Raw genomic sequence first — 19,734 nt, 5'->3', positions numbered from 1 at the left:
GTCCCAGGCCCAGAGCCTCAGCTCTGCAAGATGATGCAGCACTGCGGATAGAAGGGGATGGTGGGGCTACCTGCGCTCAAGACCGTGACCTGGATGCCTGCGGATAATCAAAAGGGCAAACATTGTGTTCTGTGTACTCTGCCCCAAGGGCGTGTGATACAGGGTCCAAATACTGGGGTGGTGGTGGGAAGGTTCCTGTCACCTCTGTTACTGACTCGTGGTAAGTTTCACCCGGTGTGAGAATGTGCTTTGTATGACTTGAATCCTGTTAGATTCCTGGACACCCGGGCGCACGTGCTGGCTGCTCCCTCCTGCTGCTGTTGTCACATGTCCACTGCTTGGCGACCTCCTCGCAAAGGATCTCTTACGGGATTACAGAACCGAGCGATTTGCAATGATTGGCACAGGTGATATTTGCACGGTTCCTGTGGAGTGAGACGGCCAGGGGGAGTGTGTGAAATGAGGGTTCTGCTCCAAAGAAAAAGGGGAAGGGTCACACGGACCACTGAACACCCGCTTGGGACCTCGCACTGTGCTGGCTTCCAGCTACAGGACAATAAGCAGGGAAAAGATGGAAAGGAGAGGACAATATTGGAGAGATCTGGCAGGTAACTAACTAGAAACCATTCCAAGAACAGCATTCTCCCGTGGGACACACACGCCTAACCAGCTTTTCTCAAAGCGAGGGTGTCCAGACCCATTCAGGGTGTCCAGACCCATTCAGGGATCAGCATGGTCAACACTCCTTTTAAAAATTAGCAGTCTGGGATTAACAGATACACACTACTATACATAAAAGAGGTAAACGACAAGGACCCACTGTATAGCACAGGGAATTGTAAGTAACCTATAAGGGAAAAAATCTGAAAAAAAAAAAACATATGTACATATATATATTTATAACTGAATCACTTTGCTGTACACTTGCAGCTAACACAACATTGTATACTTCAATTGAAAAATAAATGATACATAAAAGTACTTATCTGATAATACTAAGACGTTCCTTGCATTTTTCTGGGCCCCGGGTGAAGACCTGGCAGCAGCCCCCGCTTGTTTGTCCCTGGGCAGCTCATTGCCACACTCTCACCATAAAGGAAGGACAGTGTCACTACGAACGTCCCTTATATAAATCACCTTGTTTATCCACTCATCTGCTGAGGGACACCTGGGTTGTTTACATGTCTTGGCTGTTGTAAATAATGCTGCTGTGAACACCGAATGCATATATCTTTTGAATTAGTGTTTTTATAGTGTTTGGATAACTACCCAGAAATGGAATAGCTGGATCATATGGTAGTTCTACAGAGAAGGCAGTGGCACCCCACTCCAGCACCCTTGCCTGGAAAATCCCATGGATGGAGGGGCCTGGTGGGCTGCAGTCCATGGGGTCGCTGAGGGTCGGACACGACTGGGGGACTTCACTTTCACTTTTCACTTTCATTGGAGATGGAAATGGCAACCCACTCCAGTGTTCTTGCCTGGAGAATCCCAGGGATGGGGGAGCCTGTTGGGCTGCCGTCTATGGGGTCGCACAGAGTCGGACACGACTGAAGTGACTCAGCAGCAGCAGCAGCATGGTAGTTCTATTTTTATTTTTTGAGGAATCTCTTTTCTGTTACCCATAGTGTCTGCATCAATTTACATTCCCTACAACTCTGATTTTTATATTGTCTAGTGAAATGGGTCGAGAGTCCCAGGTGGCTTAGTGGTAAAGAATCTGCCTGCTAATGCAGGAGCAGCAAGAGATGCAGGTTTGATCCCTGGGTAGGGAAGATCCCCTGCAGGCTGAAATGGCAACCCACTCCAGTATTCTTGCCTGGAAAATTCCATGGACAGAGAAGCCTGGTAGGCTACAGTCCATGGGGCTGCAAAGAGTCAGACACGACTGAGTGAGTGAGCACAGACGCACTGAAATGGGTCAACATTTGGAATAAGTGCATAACTCAGGGAATTAATATTTTCCAAATGACTAAATGGCCATGTTACAAAATCATGTGTGAGAAACAGATCCATCCAACCAGCCAGAGAGACCGGTGGGGTTTGGTCTAACACTAAGAAAGGTTCATTGCTGTGGTGCTGGAGTCCACGTGGCAATGAACCTGAAAGACACGTCCTCATCCCAGGTGGAGAATCCATGTAAACCCTCCTCCATTATCTTGCTACTCATCTCCGCAAGGCCAGACTATCTTCACAGACATCAACTGAAACATCACATTACAACAGACTGAACACAGAAGCAGACACGAGAATCCAGCTATCTTCTGTTAAGCTAGACGTTAAAAAGATTTGCAGAAATATGAAGCATGCCACTGTATTTCAGAAGGTAGGAGGGGAGGGAAAGACAGCAAAAGAAATTTGAAAGCAAAGGAGTCTTAAAAATCATTGCTAGCACCTCACACCGATGAGAATGGCCACTATCAAAAACCAGAAAATAATAACTTTTGGCAAAGATGTAGAGAAATTGCAGTCGTTGGGCCTTGTTAATGGGAATGTCAAATTACATGGCCACTGTAGAAAATGGTACGGCGATACCTCAAGCAATTAAAAACAAAATTACTATATGATCCAGCAATTCCACTTGTGAAACAAGTATCTGTACACTGTGTTCACACCAGCACTATTCACAGTAGCCACAGGGTGGACACAGTCCAAGTGTCATTGACAGGTGAGTGGATAAACAAGATGTGCTCTATTCTGACTATGAAATACTAGTCCACCTTAAAAAAAGAAGGAACTCCTGTTACGATCTACAACATGGAGGAATGCTGAAGATACTGAGCTCAGTGAATAAGCCAGGGACCTTTGAGTAATGTTTAAATTGGGTCACTCTTTATAGCAAACAACAAAAAGAGGTTGAATTTTGCTTATTGGTTCCATTTCTCAGACCAGGAAATGGGTGCACAGCCTGGCTGGATGCTTTGGGCAGAGGTGGGTTTTGTCCATCCACTTCCCTGGACCCCCGACACTGGTGGCCAAGACTAGAACAAAGTGAGCTCAGCCCTGCAAAAGCTTTTGTTGGTATTACTTTTGTACTTCAAGGAGAAACAGATTTTCACATGCATGACATCACAGACCATGCCTCTTGACTGTGAACCTAATTTAGAAACTGGCCCGATCGCAAAGGAAGCTGAGGCAGCAGCTGGGTTTGGAAAGTTGCTGGTTGCCAACAAGCGGCCAGGTCACTGTGTCACTGGCAGCCGAGTGGCCCAAGGAGGTCTGATGGGGTCCTGCTGTAAAGGTCACCAGCCAGCTTTCATCGGGAGCAGCCAGTTTCCAAAACTTGTGGTCGGTCTGAGAGGTGGGCAGTCGTCGTGGTGTGACCGCGACGAGACCAGGGAGACATGATTGCTGTGAAATAGGAGCCGCAGGCAAAGCTTTGTGCCACGGGCACAGCTGTTCTGGGGCATGGCCGGGACAAAGCTCTTTCACTGGCAAAGTTGTCAAAGGCTGTGCACACAGGGAAAAGCTGGGAACCGCTACTGCCGTCCTCGTGTTTTCTTTCTTTCTTTCTTTCTTTTTTAACTGAACAATATAGTTTACATAGCAAAAATCTAGGTGAAGATCCAGCATTACAGTTAAGACTCTGGGTGCCTGAAAATGTAAGAAGAAAATTGGTTTCACAGCCTAAAAACATGAGTTTGTATCAGGGAACTTATTTATATAAAGAAGACTTAATGTAAAAACTTGGTTAATAAAAGGTCAGGATAAAACTGGGAGAAAGTCGGCTTTTTGTAGTAGCAGCTGATATATATATGTGTGTGTGTGTGTGTGTATATATATATATATATATATATATGACAGATTTTATTTTCTTAGGCTTCAAAATCACTATGGACAGTGACTGCAGCCATGAAATTAAAAGACACTTGCTCCTTGGAAGGAAAGCTATGACAAACCTAGATAGCATATTAAAAAGGAGAGATATTGCTTTGTTGATAAAAGTTCATATAGTCAAAGCTATGTTTTCTCCAGTAGTCATGTACAGATGTGAGAGTTGGCTTATAAAGAAAGCTGAGCACTGAACTGATACTTTTGAATCATGGTACTAGAGAAGACTCTTGAGAGTCTCTTAGGCAGCAAGGAGATCAAACCAGTCAGTCCTAAAGGAAATCAACCCTGAATATTCATTGGAAGGATTGATGCTGAAGCTCCAATACTTTGGCCACCTGACGCAAAGAGCTGACACATTGGAAAAGACCCTGATGCTGGGAAAGATTGAAGGCAAAAGGAGAAGAGGGTGGCAGAGGATGAAAAGGTTAGGTAGCATCACTGATTCAATGTACACTAATTTGAGCAAACTCCATGACATAGTGAAGGACAGGGAAGCCTGGTGTGCTGCAGCGTATGGGGTCACACAGAGTTGGCAATGATTTAGTGACTGAACAACAACCAAAAATATTTTGACTCATGTTTCATAGTCTCAGCTTCATCTCAGGGGAGCATGCCTGGCCAGCATGCAAGCCTGGGAGACAAGGTCCACCACGGTGTTCCCACCGCTCCCCCAACCCCACCCCCACCCCCAGAATGCTTCCTCAGTAAGCATTTTCCTGATGATCAGATTTTAAGTTATTGACAGAGAGTTACCCAAGTAAGCCGGATCATTACAAAAGGGGAAGACTGGGCCTATAGAGGTGCACAGTGAAAACACCACAAAGGCAGAAATCTGGGTGATACTTCTACAAGCCAAGGAACACTGAAGGTGGCCAGTAAACCAGCAGAAACTCAGGGAGAGTCTAGGACACGTTTTCCCTTCCAGCCTCAGAAGGAACCAGCTCTGTCCACACCTTGATCTTGGACCCCTGGCCTCCAGACTTGAGAGAATAACTCTGTTGTTTGAGCATGCAGTCTGGAGCTTCCCTGGTGGCTGGGTGGTAAAGAAACCACCTGCCAACGCAGGAAACACTGGCTCCATCTGGTCTGGGAAGATTCCATGTGCTGTGGGGCAACTAAGCCCATGTGTTGCAACTACTGAAGCCCATGTGCCCGTGCTCAGCAACGAAAGAAGCCACCCCAATGAGAAGCCCGTGTACCACAACCAGAGAGTAGTCCCTGCTCACCCCAACTAGAGAAAAGCCCAAGCAGCAACAGAGACCCCGCACAGCCAGTAAATACAAACATATATGAAATTATTTAAGCACAGGCACTCACACGCAGTCTGTGGCACTTTGTTACAGCGGCCCCAGGAAAGTAATACACTAGGGTATTACTAGTATAAGGAGACCTGGAACAAGCGAAACATTTGCTGGGCATCTACAGTGGGAAACTGCTCTCTTTAGAGCTCAACCTTCTGGGTTTTCTGATTCTAGTTTTTCATTGTCTTTGAGCTACTCTATAGTCTAAGTTGTCAGGAATGGGTGACGATGCAGATGTCCCTCCGTTGCCGACTATGGGATGAAGGGACAACCCTCACCCCATGGCTCTCAAATCCTTCCCCTCAAAGCCAGTTTTGCACAAATTGTGAGTTCATGCCAATATTCCAGCCTATTGAAGTGTTTGTTCTTCGCATTTTCCTTTGAACAGGCTGTGACATCTTACTGTTCCCTCAATCAATCAATGAGCTCAGGAAGCTGTTTGCCACCCATTGATTGCATGTCTGCCTGAGAGTCATGATTCTGTCTTGGGCCAACATCATGCTTTAACACTGCCATGGCTGCCATTTTCCTGCTGCATTGGGCTGGGGTCCTCAAGGAGGCTGTGTCACAGGTGAGGGCAGTGTCTCCTGCCCTCATCTTTTAGGGACTTCATTGTTGAACTGTCTTCTGGAGAAAACGGGGGCTCAAGCCTGAAGAACCATGGACATCCGCATATATGCTGGAGGCCTTCCTACACAGCTCACTGCCTCCTCTGCAGAAATCCCTGAGAGATTCACGACCATCCCCATAGAAAGTAGGGAACTGGATCTCATCCACATTCACGTGACAAGTGGCAAAGCCACTTGTCCACACTCAGGACTGTAGACTGCAAGCCCAGGTCTCTTGTAAAAGAGACACCAGTGTCTCTTTTACACAGAAAAACAAATGTCATGTGGGCAGGCTCTAAGATGGTCCTGGGGGTTTCTCTCTCCGTGCTGTTTGTGTCTTCCTGGTTCCCCCTCCCCTTGTATTTGGGCAGGACCTGAGACATGCTTCTAACCAACAGAATAGACAAGGGTGCTTGGAAGATGCTTCTGGGATTACTTTATACAACACTGCAACTTCTGTCTTCCACGCTGACTCTGTTCCTTGCTGGCTTTGATGAAGCAAGCTGCTGGTTTTTCTCTCCATCTCCTCTCTGGAGAGGTCCATGTGGCAAAGAAACTGAACAGGCCTCCAGCCAAGAACCAGCAAGGACCTGAGGCCCTCAGTCCATCTGCCCACAAACATGTGAGGTTGGAAATGGATCCTTCCCCAGTCAAGCCATCAAGTGAGACCACAGCCCTGGAGGCCCCTCATGACCCACCCTGAGGCAGAGAACCCAGCCAAGTTATGCTCAGATTTCCAACCCACAGAGACTGTGAGATAATGTATGTTGTTTTCAGACACTGAGTTTGGGATAATTTGTTACAAAGCAATAGATAGCCAATACACCATGTGTTAGAAGCCCTGGTTCGTGCATTCAACAATTATTTGCCAGGTACTAGCATGGGTGCTTGGCATACATCAGTGAACAAAACAGAGTAAAATTCTTGGTCTTCTGGAGTTTAGATTCTATTATTTATGTGTGTGTACAGGGGGCAGGGGTATTGGAGGATAGACACAGTAAAAGTTACATGGTTAAGTGGTTGCATTGTACATTACATGTAAGTAAGCTACATGGTTATACAGTTGTATCATATGTTACATGTAAATAAGTTACGTGGTTATACAGCTACATTGCAAGCTACATGCATCTACAGAAGTACCATAGGAGGAGGAAGCAGGGTAGGGAATGGGTTGGGAGTTTACAATTTTAAACCTCTTTTGAGAAAGTGAAGTTGAGAAAGACTTCATGGAGTAAGAGAGAGCCATGGAGATACCTTTGAGAAGAGGACTTTAAGCACAGGAAATCAGCAGTGCAAAGGCCCTGAGGCTGAATCACACTTGGAGTGAGCTAGGAGTAGCTAGGAGGCTGGCTGGAACAGAGCAGGTGAGGGGAAGGGTGGCAGGAGCTGAGGTCAGAGGTGTGGAGGGGAGAGGGATGGTAGAGACCTCACAGGCACTGCATGGACTTTGCTTTTGCTCTAAATGAGATGGGGAACTCTTGCAGGGGTTGAGCATAGCAGTAATGTGGTCTGACTCATTGCTGGTGACCTCCTGTTCACCTGTGCAAACCGAAGTGGCTTATTCTCTGCCATGCTGGCTGCCTTGACAAGCCGAGAGATTCACCCCTATTTGTAGGTTTTTTTTCTCACTCATTTTTCTTACCAAAACCCCAGATCCCAGCCATCCTCTAAAGATGGCCTCAATCCTGCCTCCCCGCACCTCCTCCAGCTTTCACCTTGCAATCTCCCCTGCGAGTACAGCATCTTGCACCCCATCCTGGCTGCCACAGGCTTTGCGCACTGTCTCACACACTCTGCCAGGCAAGGTTCAAGGCTCACCTTTCCTCTACATTCTTCCCCACCTTCTCCAGCTTGAGATAGGGCTGCACGGAGCGGGGCTCTGTCTGTCCCACTGGCACCTCAGCAGAGTTCTTTCTACCCTTCCCCACTGGTCTTGCAAAGCTCCTTCACTTGCCTGCCTGCTCCCACCTTCCCTCCTCCCCTCCTGGCTTCACAGCACCTGCTGTCATCCAGGTAGTTCTATGAACAATTATACGTGGCTTTTTACTTCATACACCTAAATGTGGTCCTTGGGGAAATAGCAGCAAGTCTTTAACAAAGAAATTGGGAAGAAAGTAGGCAGACGCACCCGTTGTACACAAACCTTTCTTTATTGTTCATAAACCACCCTCGTGCCACCACTGGGGGGAGGCCATGGGTGGAGGCAGAGGAAAGCAAAGGCCCCACTTCTACCTCATTTTCATTTACTTTTCCTAAAGAGGGCTCCCAGATGTGTGAGCCTCTGGGCCAGTGTCACTGACGATGCTTCCAGCCCTTTCTCCTCTGGAGCTGGCCCCGTGAAGAGAAGGAAAGGAAGGGCAGGCAGATCATGGGGGGCCCGGGTAGAGGAGGCCAGGCGCAGAGGCCAGACAGGGGTGCAGGGCCTGGGTCTCAACTGCCTTGGGACTTGTTTCAGGTCATCAGGGGACAGCACACTCCCGGGTTCTCCTGGACAGAGACCTCTGCCGCCTCACACACTTGATGGGAACCAGGTGAAAGCTTCAGTCCCAGGTGGGGAGAGGGTGAGGCCAGCCAGGCCAGGGCTGCTTCATGGTGCCTGTGAGCAGTGCCATCAGTTGGGGCCCCAGCCGGGTATAACCTCCTGTCCCTGCCTTAAAATTCTTAGCGACTCTTGAACAAGGGACCGTTCATTCCGACTTTGCACTGGGCCCTGCAAACACAGGTAGCTGGTCTGCACCACTGAATTGTGGGGGTCCCTTCCCTCCAACTCTCCACTGGTCAGTGGCTCACTGCACCCTAGCCCAGGTGCTGCTATCACAGCCTTCTCTCTGGAAAACGGAGCATTTCTGCAGGACCACGAAGAGTGGTGGAGTCCTGAAGACTTAGCAGGGAGGTCCTTCCTGGTGGCTCCTGACTGACTCCCTCCTGAATCACCAGGCATCCTCCACGAGTTCCAGTCCTGGGTCCCGGGGCAGTGCGCGAGTCCTTCTCCAGACAGAGATCCCACCGAGGAACGTTTCTGTAGAAATGGACAGCCGTTCGGGCCCCATGCCTCTGCGGTAGGAAAGGCCTTGCTGGGACCCGCGGGCCTGCTGCAGCACCGTGTCTGAAAGTCCACCTTGAGATACACCATACTTTCCGCGTCTTCCTAAGGGGTGCCACTTCACTGGCAGATGGGGCCTGCGTGGGCCACCGGGGGACAGGTGCCTGACGGCAGAGCGCGGTACCAGAGGCGAGCCTGCAGCGGTGGCTGGAGCCCAGACCGCGGCTGAGAGCGCCGGGGGTCAGGCTGGTGGCTGGCCACTGCCGCCGCTCTCGGGGCGCACGTGTGCAACCTCCGGGAAGAAATCAGGGGACTGCCTCGGACCTGCACACCAAGGGGGCGCCGCGCAGAGTAGGGGCCTGGGCGCCAGACGCCCGCACGGCCCGGCCTCCGAGGACAGCCCGGGGCTGGCCTGCCCTGCATCTCCCGGGCGCGCATTCAGGACTCCTCCCGCGGATGGTACAGCCCGCCCTCCCCGCCTGACCGTCGCGGGTGGTTTCGCCCACCCAAGCCCGCTCCACACACTTCCCCCGGTCTCTGAGGAAAGAGCGGAGGGGGCGTGACGGTAGTAGGCCACGCCCTCAGCTGCATACTAGTGAGGCGGGGCTCGCGGCCTGCGGGGCGGGACGCTCTTCGCGCCGCGGCGCAGCGTCTGGGGGCGGGTCCCGACTGCTAGGCGGGGGCGGGGCCGGCCGCCGCCCGCCCCCGGCTCACTCTCCGCCCCCGGCGCCCAGGCCCCGCCTCCAGCCGCCGCAGCGCAAGGACGGGGCGGGGCCCGGGACCCTCAGGCCCCGCCCTCACTGTGAATATTGATGCGGCGCGCGTCGGCGTCGCCCTCCTCCCATTGAGCGAGACTGTGTCGCGTGGCCCAGCGTCGGCGTGACGGTTGGACGCGGGCGCGGCACTGCGGGTCCCGATTGCTGCAGCCGCTTGTCAGTGTGATGAAGATTGGCACCCAGGTAAGCTGTCACTCAACCGCTCCGCCGCCGCCGCCGCTCCGCCGCCCCGTCCCTATCAATCACGCCGGCCCGCCGGCGCCGCGGCCGCCGCCCCGCCGCCGCCAGCCGGGTCTCCGCGGGCCGCCGCCGCCCGGGAGGGCCGCGCCGGACCTGCCGCCCGGGGCAGGGGGCGGGGAGGGGGCGCGGGTGGGGGAGGGGAGCAGCGGCCGCGGGGAGGGGCGCTGAGGGCCGGGCCGGCGCGGGGGCGCGCCCTGCTTGTTTTTCGGTGTGGGCTTAGGGACGCGGAAATTTCTGGAAGGCTCCGCCGCCGCTGCCGCGCGGGGCCCGCGGCGAAGCGCGCGCTCCTAACCGTCCCTCTCGGAGCGCGGCGCGCGCCCCTGCGCGGGCGGGGCGGGGGGCGCGGGGGCGCGCGGCGGGGGCGGGGGCCGGGCTGAGGGGGCGCGCGGGGGCGGGGCGGGGGCGGGGCCGGCGTCCGGGGCGCGGGGGCGGGGCCGCGCGGGGGCGCGCGGGGCGGACGTTCGCGTGGCGGCGGCGGGGGTGCTCGGCGGCCGTGAGGCGGGGGCGTCGCGCTCCTCGGGCTTCCGGGGTCCCAGAGGCCGGGCGGTGGCCGGCGGGTCCCGGGTTGTTAGGGAGCCCGGGGTGCGCGGTGTCTGGAACGAGTGACACAGGCGTCGCGGGTGGTAAACAGCCGACTAGAACTAGAGGACGGCGGTGTGGGGCCCGGCCCGGCCGCCCGCTGGCTCCCACATTCCTTGAGGGAGAGGTCGTGAGTCACCTCAGGAGAGGCAGGGAAAGAGGAGTCTGCTTTATTTCAGCGCAGAGGCTGCTGGGACGCGGCGTCCTTAGTGGTTCAGAGGCTGGGCCCGTTAGGCTTTCCTTTGTGATGCATGACTCCTGAATCCGTCTTAGTGCGTGCTGCCCGGGTCGGAGTCCCGGGGTGAGGGCGGAAGGCGGATGCTGGGGAGGGGGAGGGGAGTACCTGTACTGACGCGAATGTGCAGTCGGTAACTTTGATCGCAGACCTGCACCATCCAGGGTAGATTTGCCGTTTGTAAGGAGGTTGTGATTAACAATTTTGATCCTAAGACTTAGTTTTCAGTAGAAGCTACTGGTAGGGATACTTCCCGCTTTATGCTAAATGAAACCCTCAGCTTTCGTTGGATATACTTGGATGATTTCTCCTGACATATTAAGAAAGGGCTTATGTACTTGCATAATGTTTTATGCAGTGTTTTCTGAATACTGTGTGGAAAAATCGAAGTGAAATGTGAAAATTCTGCCAGTACAGTTGCTGGTGATGCTCTCAAATCTAGGTGTACGTGGATTTGGAAGGTGGCCCACTGACTCCAATTTGCCTTTCATCGGTTTTTTCCTTCACTTTCCCAGCGTGGACAGAGTCGTGCGTTTCGTTCAGCACGGTTGTGGAATAGAGTTGTAGGACATAGGGCTTTCCGAAGGACCCTTCCTACTTCAGAGATTTACAAGTGGGGATTAGAGTTGGTGAAATATCGTATGAGGTTAAGACTGGAAAGGTGAACATCCCGTGCTAACAATCTAAGTGCGGACACTAGCGATACTGGGTGTTAACGCTGTCCTCTAGGGCACAGATATTTACATGTGTGTTTCAGTGTGGTAACTTTAGGAAAGTACCACTTAGGATCAATGAAAGGTACTGGGCAAATAGTAACATTCTAGCGTAACTCTTCCACTTTTGTTGCAACTAATTGAAACTGTTCAGAAGAACACTTTGAAACCTCTCAGTTCAGTTCAGTCGCTCATCATGCGCCCCAGGGGGCCTTTCCTGCCCTCCCCAGATCTCTGGTCTCCTCCTCCTCCTGGCACAAACGTTTTTAAAAAAATAAAATAGGAGCAGGAAGAGAACCTATTATACTGAAATACAGTTATCAAAAATATTGAACTAAACTTGTGATGAATTTCCTGACCTGCTTTTTATTAGCTCACGTAGTAACAGATGGAACACCAAATCTAATTCTTTTTGAGTATTGATGAGTATAAGCGTCAGTTTGGGATTTTTGTACAGTGCTAATGTTTTGTGAAAATATCTGTGGTTTCTGTTGGTGAAGAAGTCACAGGTGCTGTGCAAATTCCAGGATTTTGTGACTACCTGTGGAATTGAATGAGTGCTAAATTTCAGCCAGACGTTATAAAGATGTGATTTTTTTCTCATTCAGGTTCACAGAGACTAAGAGCCTCTGCACTAGCAGTCAATTTGCTCCCAGTGCATCCTTTACTAGGAATATGTATGTACCCCCCTTTTTCTTCCTCATAGTGCTTGTGCTGAGGGCAAGGGCGCTGAGGGCAAGGGCGATGAGGAAGTAGAAACAGCACAACTCAGGGAACCAGAGCTGAACTGTCTGGGGTCACAGCAGGGTGAGTCATTGGAGTAACTGTCTGACACCAGTAGTGATGACTCACATGTGGGATGGGTTACAGTTCTGTCTTGTACAAGTTGTTTAGGAAGGTGGAGTATAGTGTTGAAAGGGTTCAGTTGAGAAATTGTTGGAGTCAACATTCAGGGACTGGGAGGCAGGGGCATTTGGTTGGAAAGACCTGGCTGTAGAGACTGTCAAATAAGGCCCCTCTGGCTCTATTGCACACCTGGCCAGCGAATGGTCAGAGTACCCTGCTGCTGGGTGCCCTTGGCTGGCAACTGTCCTCGTCTTGGTGTGTCAGCCTCACTGGTCTCCTCACTGTTTCTGGGAGGTTTGCAGACTGTGCCGGATGCTGGCCCAGCCAACTCTTTGTGTGACGAGGTGGTTTCAGACTCTGGATGTGGAAGCTCTGTGGCTCTGAGGTCACTTCTGGGGACCTGCGGAAGGGACAGAGTGGCTGCTTCATTCCATCTCAGCTTCCTTGGGGGAAAGTCCTCCAGCTCTTCTAGAATCTTGAAAAGCGCTGATCAGTCAGGTTTTGGGACTGAGGGCCTGTGCATTGGTGAACGTTTTCAGTTCCCATTGTCTTGAGCCTTCTCTTCAGTGTTAGGATGCACTCATCAGGACAGGTCCAGCCAGCAGCCCCCCAGCCCTCCCTTCCCCTCAGGGTGGTCTGCCCAGTGTGGGGTCATGCACTCCTGTCTGGGGATTATTCTACTCAGGGTGACCCTGCCACCCCACAGGTGTCTGTCATTTGGCGCAGCCTCCAGCCTTGTTGGGGAGAGGTCGCAGGGCATGTGGTGGGAAATGCCTCTGGTGTTTGCATCTTTAACGCCCGGCTGCCTTACTCAGGCCCTGGGGTGGCAGGCCGCAGGCTGACTTCACCGGCAGGTCACGCAGGAATAAGGGAGAAAGGAACCTAGTGGAGTCCAGTGACCCAGGTAGTGCTGGGCCTGGGGGTGGATGGAGTTGCAGCTTGGGGCCTGGCGGGATCTGGCTGCCACCCCGGCCTTGACCTTCCCGGCTTGCTCTTCCCTTGTTGATCTCGACCGTCTGCTGCTCCTGCACACTCTGCTCCTCAACTCTGCCTGCTTTATCCTCTTCTGTTCTCCTCACACACCCTGCCCACCCCAGAGACAGGGTGACGATTGTCTCGGCCTCCACCATGTCCCCCAGGTGCCCACCTGGTCCCCAAGCTCTCCCCAAGGAGGGGTGGGCTTTTGCCAGCTCACAGCCACTGCAGTGGGATGGGTCACTTGGAAGGGACTGTAGGTGGTAGGAACTGTGATTGCAGTTTCCTCAACAGTCTCGTTGGATTTGCAGAAAGTACCTTTATGAGAGCTTGGCAAGCCCTCAGTATATGCTATACTATAGCTGAGACATTTTATCAAGGTTTTTAATTTTTTTTTGCTTTAAAAAATCAGGAATTTAATTTTGTGTTATTATAAATTCAGTTATGTGTTTATACGAAGTATCTTTTTAAAAACAAGATAACAGTTTATTGCTGTATAAATGAAACACCCCTGTGATCCTCTGGGGCAGGGGTTCAAAGCTGGGCCCCTGTTGACTTTTGGGGCTGGGTACTTCTTGTCTTGTGCATTGTAGGATTTTAGCAGATGCCAGCGGGACCCCCACCAACAAGTGTAACAACCAAAAATGTCTTCAGATAGTGCCAAGCATTTGCTGGGGGACAAAAATTCCCCCTGGTTGAGAAGTAATGCCCTGGAACAGCATTTTCCAAACCACCTTGTGTGGAACCCAAGTTTAATGGGATAGGTGTAAGTTTTTACATATTCATCAGTGCAGCTATTTTAAGTTGTATTTTTAGTCAGTGTTATGTGTAGTTTCATGTTTTACATAATTGACGTGTTTCACATTTTCAGCATTTATCTATGGTCTTAATACAGTTCTGTGATTCTGGTTTCGTGTGTGTGGCTGTCCCTGCTGGTGTAGATGGAGCCTTTCAAGCACGTGGGTCTTGTTGTTTCCTGTGTTTATTTGATCATCCTCTGGCCTGCCAGGCTGAACGCCAGCCGGATCAGGGCAGGGACGAGGCTGCCAGGCCCAGGTCCACAGTGTTCTGTCGCTGAGCTCAGATGGTGCCCTTGGGAGAAAGATGGTACCATGATATAACCCTTGCCTTGAAGGGTTGGGGTTCCTATTGAACCTAAAACATACTCATTGACCATTAATAGCAAGTATATCATGAAAGTTTTAAATGTCAGTTTTTAATGATGAGAGTGGTAGTCATGGTTTTAAAAACAAAGCTGTGATTTGAGTTTAAATTCTACCACCTGTGATAGGCCTTCCAGCTCAGAATTTACTGAAACGGATTCTGAAACCATTAAACACCTCTGTTGTTGGAATTTTGCTGTGTCTCTATTGAACATATGTGGTTGGCTTTTGGGGGCTAGATTTTGTTTTGACAGGATTTAACACCTGTGATTTTATTCGAATATTATGTTAAACTTCAAGTGGTGCCTCTCAAAACCTTGCTTGAAAAATAAAGTGATCTCTTGACAAACATTTCTCCTCAGAATGAGTTCTTGACTGACCATCTCACGGAGAGGGACATGAAGGCAGATGGAAGGCGAGGGAGGAGGGGGCGCCCGGCGGGGTGGGAGGGGGGCAGGTGGCTGGTTCTCTGGCCACAGTCACAGCCCTTCCCATACAGGAATGAAGACTGATGGCGCTGTAGTGACTACAGCTGCTATCCTCCAAGGGCATTGGAAAAGGTCTCTTGTTTTGAATATAGAATTTTGACAGTTTTCTTGGGGTCCTTAACAGCTGTCTCAGCTTTATTAATGCACCAGTTTGGTTTAGAGGAGGATCATCAATTCCGCATCCCCCCACCCCCAGTCTAAAGGTGTAGTTTGTACTGTCTTTCCATCGTCTTCTGGCTTCATTACCAGTTCTCACAGCCACTAAAACTGAAATTACCCCATAATTTCCTGCATTTCTGTGTGGATGGAATTGATCCTGCTCATAGAGCAATTTCCGAGAGTGGCTTGAGGACCCTCCCTGCTGGGAGACCTGAGCCTCTGTTGGGTGGGCCTGGCAACCAGGAAGGGAGGGAGCTGCTGGACACCTCAGCATGTGTGTGGATTAAATGAAAAATGCAAGAGACTGCGTCACTGAGGCTGAGTTAGAGCACGTTGTAGCTGGGGTTTGTGGCCCTTTTTGTGCAGTCCTGGAACCATCCTTGGTATACTGCAGAGGAAAAGAAGACGTGGTACATGCTGTGTGTGGCCGCAAAGCCGCACACGGTGACCAGAGGGCCCTCTTCAGGAGGAGTGCTGGCCGACTCAGCAGCTCCCCTGAAACCAGTAGGTCTGGATCTAGCTGGATCAAACAGTGTAACTGCTGGGGAAATATGACTAATAAAAGGGGAAGGGTAGGGTATTTTCTCTCAGTTCAGTTCAGTTGCTCAGTTGTGTCCGACTCTTTGCGACCCCATGAATCGCAGCACGCCAGGCCTCCCTGTCCATCACCAACTCCCGGAGTTCACTCAGACTCACATCCATCGAGTCAGTGATGCCATCCAGCCATCTCATCCTCTGTCGTCCCCTTCTCCTCCTGCCCCCAATCCCTCCCAGCATCAGAGTCTTTTCCAGTGAGTCAACTCTTCGCATGAGGTGGCCAAAGTACTGGAGTTTCAGCTTTAGCATCATTCCTTCCAAAGAAATCCCAGGGCTGATCTCCTTCAGAATGGACTGGGTGGATCTCCTTGCAGTCCAAGGGACTCTCAAGAGTCTTCTCCAACACCACAGTTCAAAAGCATCAATTCTTTGGTGCTCAGCCTTCTTCACAGTCCAACTCTCACATCCATACATGACCACTGGAAAAACCATAGCCTTGATTATACAGAACTTTGTTGGTAAAGTACTGTCTGTGCTTTTCAATATGCTATCTAGGTTGGTCATAACTTTCCTTCCAAGGAGTAAGTGTCTTTTAATTTCATGGCTGCAGTCACCATCTGCAGTGATTTTAGAGCCCCCCAAAATAAAGTCTGACACTGTTTCCACTGTTTCCCCATCTATTTCCCATGAAGTGATGGGACCGGATGCCATGATCTTCATTTTCTGAATGTTGAGCTTTAAGCCAACTTTTTCACTCTCCCCTTTCACTTTGATCAAGAGGCTTTTTAGTTCCTCTTCACTTTCTACCATAAGGGTGGTGTTATCTGCATATCTGAGGTTATTGATATTTCTCCCAGCAATCTTGATTCCAGCTTGTGTTTCTTCCAGTCCAGTATTTTTCATGATGTACTTTGCATATAAGTTAAATAAGCAGGGTGATAATATACAGCCTTGACATACTCCTTTTCCTATTTGGAACCAGTCTGTTGTTCCATGTCCAGTTGTGATGACCAGTATGTAGTGTGATGGGTATCAACACAGCCTATGTAAATAGCTCTTAACTCTTAGATTCTAAAGGGATCCATGGGAATAAATGCTGGAAGCCTAAATCTAGAAACTTCTGTTCCAGTGGGTAGTTCCCAATGCCTCCTTGCTCTTTGATTTTTTTCTGTCATCTGAGCACCAAAAATCCATGCTCTCCAATGGAGTCAGTGTAGAGTGTCGAATTCTCTCTCATGCATGCCCCTGCCTTGCCCAGAACCCCCTGTTCTGAGACCCTAGATGCCAGAGGCCTCTACATTGCCAGCTCCGGAGCTCCTGGCTGGAGAGCAGGCCAGCTAAGCTCCTGAGTGCCTGGAACCCAGGCTAGGGAAAGGACCGGAGCCTCATTCATGGCCTCTTTTTTTCTTTCTAGAATCTTTTTTTTTTTTTTTTCCCTTGATCTTCATATCTCTTTGGGTGATTCTTATGTGAAAGGAATGAAAACAGGAGATGGAATAATTCTCAACTCTTTTTGAGTACTTTTCTGAGATTTGCTTTCTTATGGACCCTTTTGACTTGATAATGTTTATTTTTTTATTTTTTGGCCATGCTGCGTGGCACGTGGGATCTTAGTTCCCAGACCAGAGATCAAACCCCATGCCCCTGCAGTGAAAGTTCGAAGTCTTAATCACTGGACCACCAGGAAGGTCCCCTGGCGGGGGACTTAATGTTTAGTTAACTTGCCTGAGGACATACTTACTTTACCTATTGTTTATTTAGATGTTTATTTCTCATTTTTTTTTAAGCTTATTTATTTGGTTGCATTGGGTCTTAGTTGTAGCATGGGGGATCTTTGTTGCACGGACTCTCTAGTTGAGGAACAGGGCTTAAGTTGCTCCAGGGCATGTGGGTATTAGTTCCCTGACCAGTGATTGGACCTGCATCCCCTGCATTGCAAGGCGGATTCTTAACCACTGGACCACCTGGGAAGTCCCTATTACTCAGTTTCAATTTTAATGTTAGTCCAGTATATCCTGGGACTTTCTTGGTGGCTCAGATGGTAAAGAATCTGGTAAAGAAGGACCCAGGTTGGATCCCTGGGTTGGGGACATCCCTGGAGAAGAGAATGGCTACCCACTCCAGTATTCTTGCTTGGAGAATTCTGTGTACAGAGGAGCCTGCCGGGCTACAGTCCATGGGGTTGCAAAGAGTCAGACACAGCTAAGCGACTAACACTTTCACTTTCCGGTATATCCCAAGACTATAACCTGTAACTATTTTAAACTTTAAAAATCTCTCCATCTTTATGTATGTTATTTTTCCTGTTTTTTTTTTGTTTTAAAGATTTTCTACGTGAATTCCAAGTGGAGAAATCAACTGTTGAATTTGATACATGGAGTGAAATACATATTATGGAATATTCCCAGTATTTCTGCCATCAAAACTTAAAGGAATGCTTTTCTAATGTCATTTTCTCATAAAATAAATAATATTGAAGGTGATGATTATAGTGCAGACAAAACATTTAAATATTTTCTCCTTTTAGCTAGAATGTCATTAAAATAATCTGAATTCTTGTCTAGACAAGTCAGAATAACCCACTGTTCAAAACTACTTACTGTAAGATGCTTTGCTAAGTTTGACTTGGTCCCCCATTAGAAGGAGGCAATGTTGTTAGCTCTGTGTTGCTGAACAAATTGAATATCAAATATACGTGTGCATGGGTATAAATGATATTAGACAGGTTACATACATGTCATTCATGAGAATGAAGCATTCAGTTCAGTTCAGTCGCTCAGTTGTGTCTGACTCTTTGTGACCCCATGAATCGCAGCACGCCAGGCCTCCCTGTCCATCACCAACTCCCGGAGTTCACCCAGACTCACGTCCATCGAGTCAGTGATGCCATCCAGCCATCTCATCCTCTGTCATCCCCTTCTCCTCCTGCCCCCAATCCCTCCCAGCGTCAGAGTCTTTTCCAACGAGTCAACTCTTCGCATGAGGTGGCCAGAGTACTGGAGTTTCAGCTTTAGCATCATTCCTTCCAAAGAAATCCCAGGGCTGATCTCCTTCAGAATGGACTGGTTGGATCTCCTTGCAGTCCAAGGGACTCTCAAGAGTCTTCTCCAACACCACAGTTCAAAAGCATCAATTCTTTGGCGCTCAGCTTTCTTCACAGTCCAACTCTCACATCCATACATGACCACTGGAAAAACCATAGCTTTGACTACACAGACCTTTATTGGCAAAGTACTGTCTCTGCTTTTCAATATGCTATCTAGGTTGGTCATAACTTTTCTTCCAAGGAGTAAGTGTCTTTTAATTTCATGGCTGCAGTCACCATCTGCAGTGATTTTGGAGCCCAAAAGAATAAAGTCTGACACTGTTTCCCCATCTATTTCCCATGAAGTGATGGGACCAGATGCCATGATCTTCGTTTTCTGAATGTTGAGCTTTAAGCCAACTTTTTCACTCTCCACTTTCACTTTGATCAAGAGGCTTTTTAGTTCCTCTTCACTTTCTGCCATAAGGGTGGTGTCATCTGCGTATCTGAGGTTATTGATATTTCTCCTGGCAATCTTGATTCCAGCTTGTGCTTCTTCCAGCCCAGTGTTTCTCATGATGTACTCTGCATATAAGTTAAATAAGCAGGGTAACAATATACAGCCTTGACGTACTCCTTTTCCTATTTGGAACCAGTCTGTTGTTCCATGTCCAGTTCTAACTGTTACTTCCTGACCTGCATATAGGTTTCTCAAGAGGCAGATCAGGTGGTCTGGTATTCCTATCTCTTTCAGAATTTTCCACAGTTTATTGTGATCCACACAGTCAAAGGCTTTGGCATAGTCAATAAAGCAGAAATAGATGTTTTTCTGGAACTCTCTTGCTTTTTCCATGATTCAGCAGATGTTGGCAAGTTGATCTGTGGTTCCTCTGCCTTTTCTAAAACCAGCTTGAACATTTGGAAGTTCACGTTTCACGTATTGCTGAAGCCTGGCTTGGAGAATTTTGAGCATTACTTTACTAGCATTATAGTCAGATAAACCCCAGATTATAAGTGTAACCTTTAAATGCCCTGAAATTCATTTTAAAGGTTTAAAAAAATATCCTGAAATGGTCCTAGACACATTTGCCTTCGCAGATTGCTGTGTGCTCACTGCCAGCGCTGAGTCCCTGCTGCTAAGGAGCACAGATTCAAGTGTGAAATGATAATGCAGGTTGACGTTTTGTCGATGGAGCAAGGCTTGTTCTAGAA

At 49.5% G+C, this 19,734-nt stretch overlaps 1 protein-coding gene across 4 annotated transcripts in view; it reads left to right on the top strand.

Annotated features, from left to right (window-relative positions):
- Nucleotides 1-9,642: 9,642 nt before the first annotated feature.
- The window catches only part of PKNOX1 (PBX/knotted 1 homeobox 1), a 44,391-nt gene continuing 34,299 nt past the window's right edge, over nt 9,643-19,734 (top strand). For all 4 annotated transcript variants that reach the window (XM_086336623.1, XM_086336229.1, XM_086336448.1 and 1 more), the window contains exon 1: nt 9,643-9,745. The gene's annotated coding sequence lies outside the window, so the exon portion shown is untranslated. The remainder of the gene's footprint in view (nt 9,746-19,734) is intronic.

Source organism: Bos grunniens, chromosome 1 (assembly GCF_055505025.1).
Source record: "Bos grunniens cultivar Pamir isolate PY7600 chromosome 1, Bosgru_T2T1.0, whole genome shotgun sequence".
Classification (NCBI taxonomy): domain Eukaryota; kingdom Metazoa; phylum Chordata; class Mammalia; order Artiodactyla; family Bovidae; genus Bos; species Bos grunniens.
The sequence above is the reverse complement of the archived record's forward strand: the minus strand, read 5'-3'. Positions and strand labels throughout refer to the sequence as shown.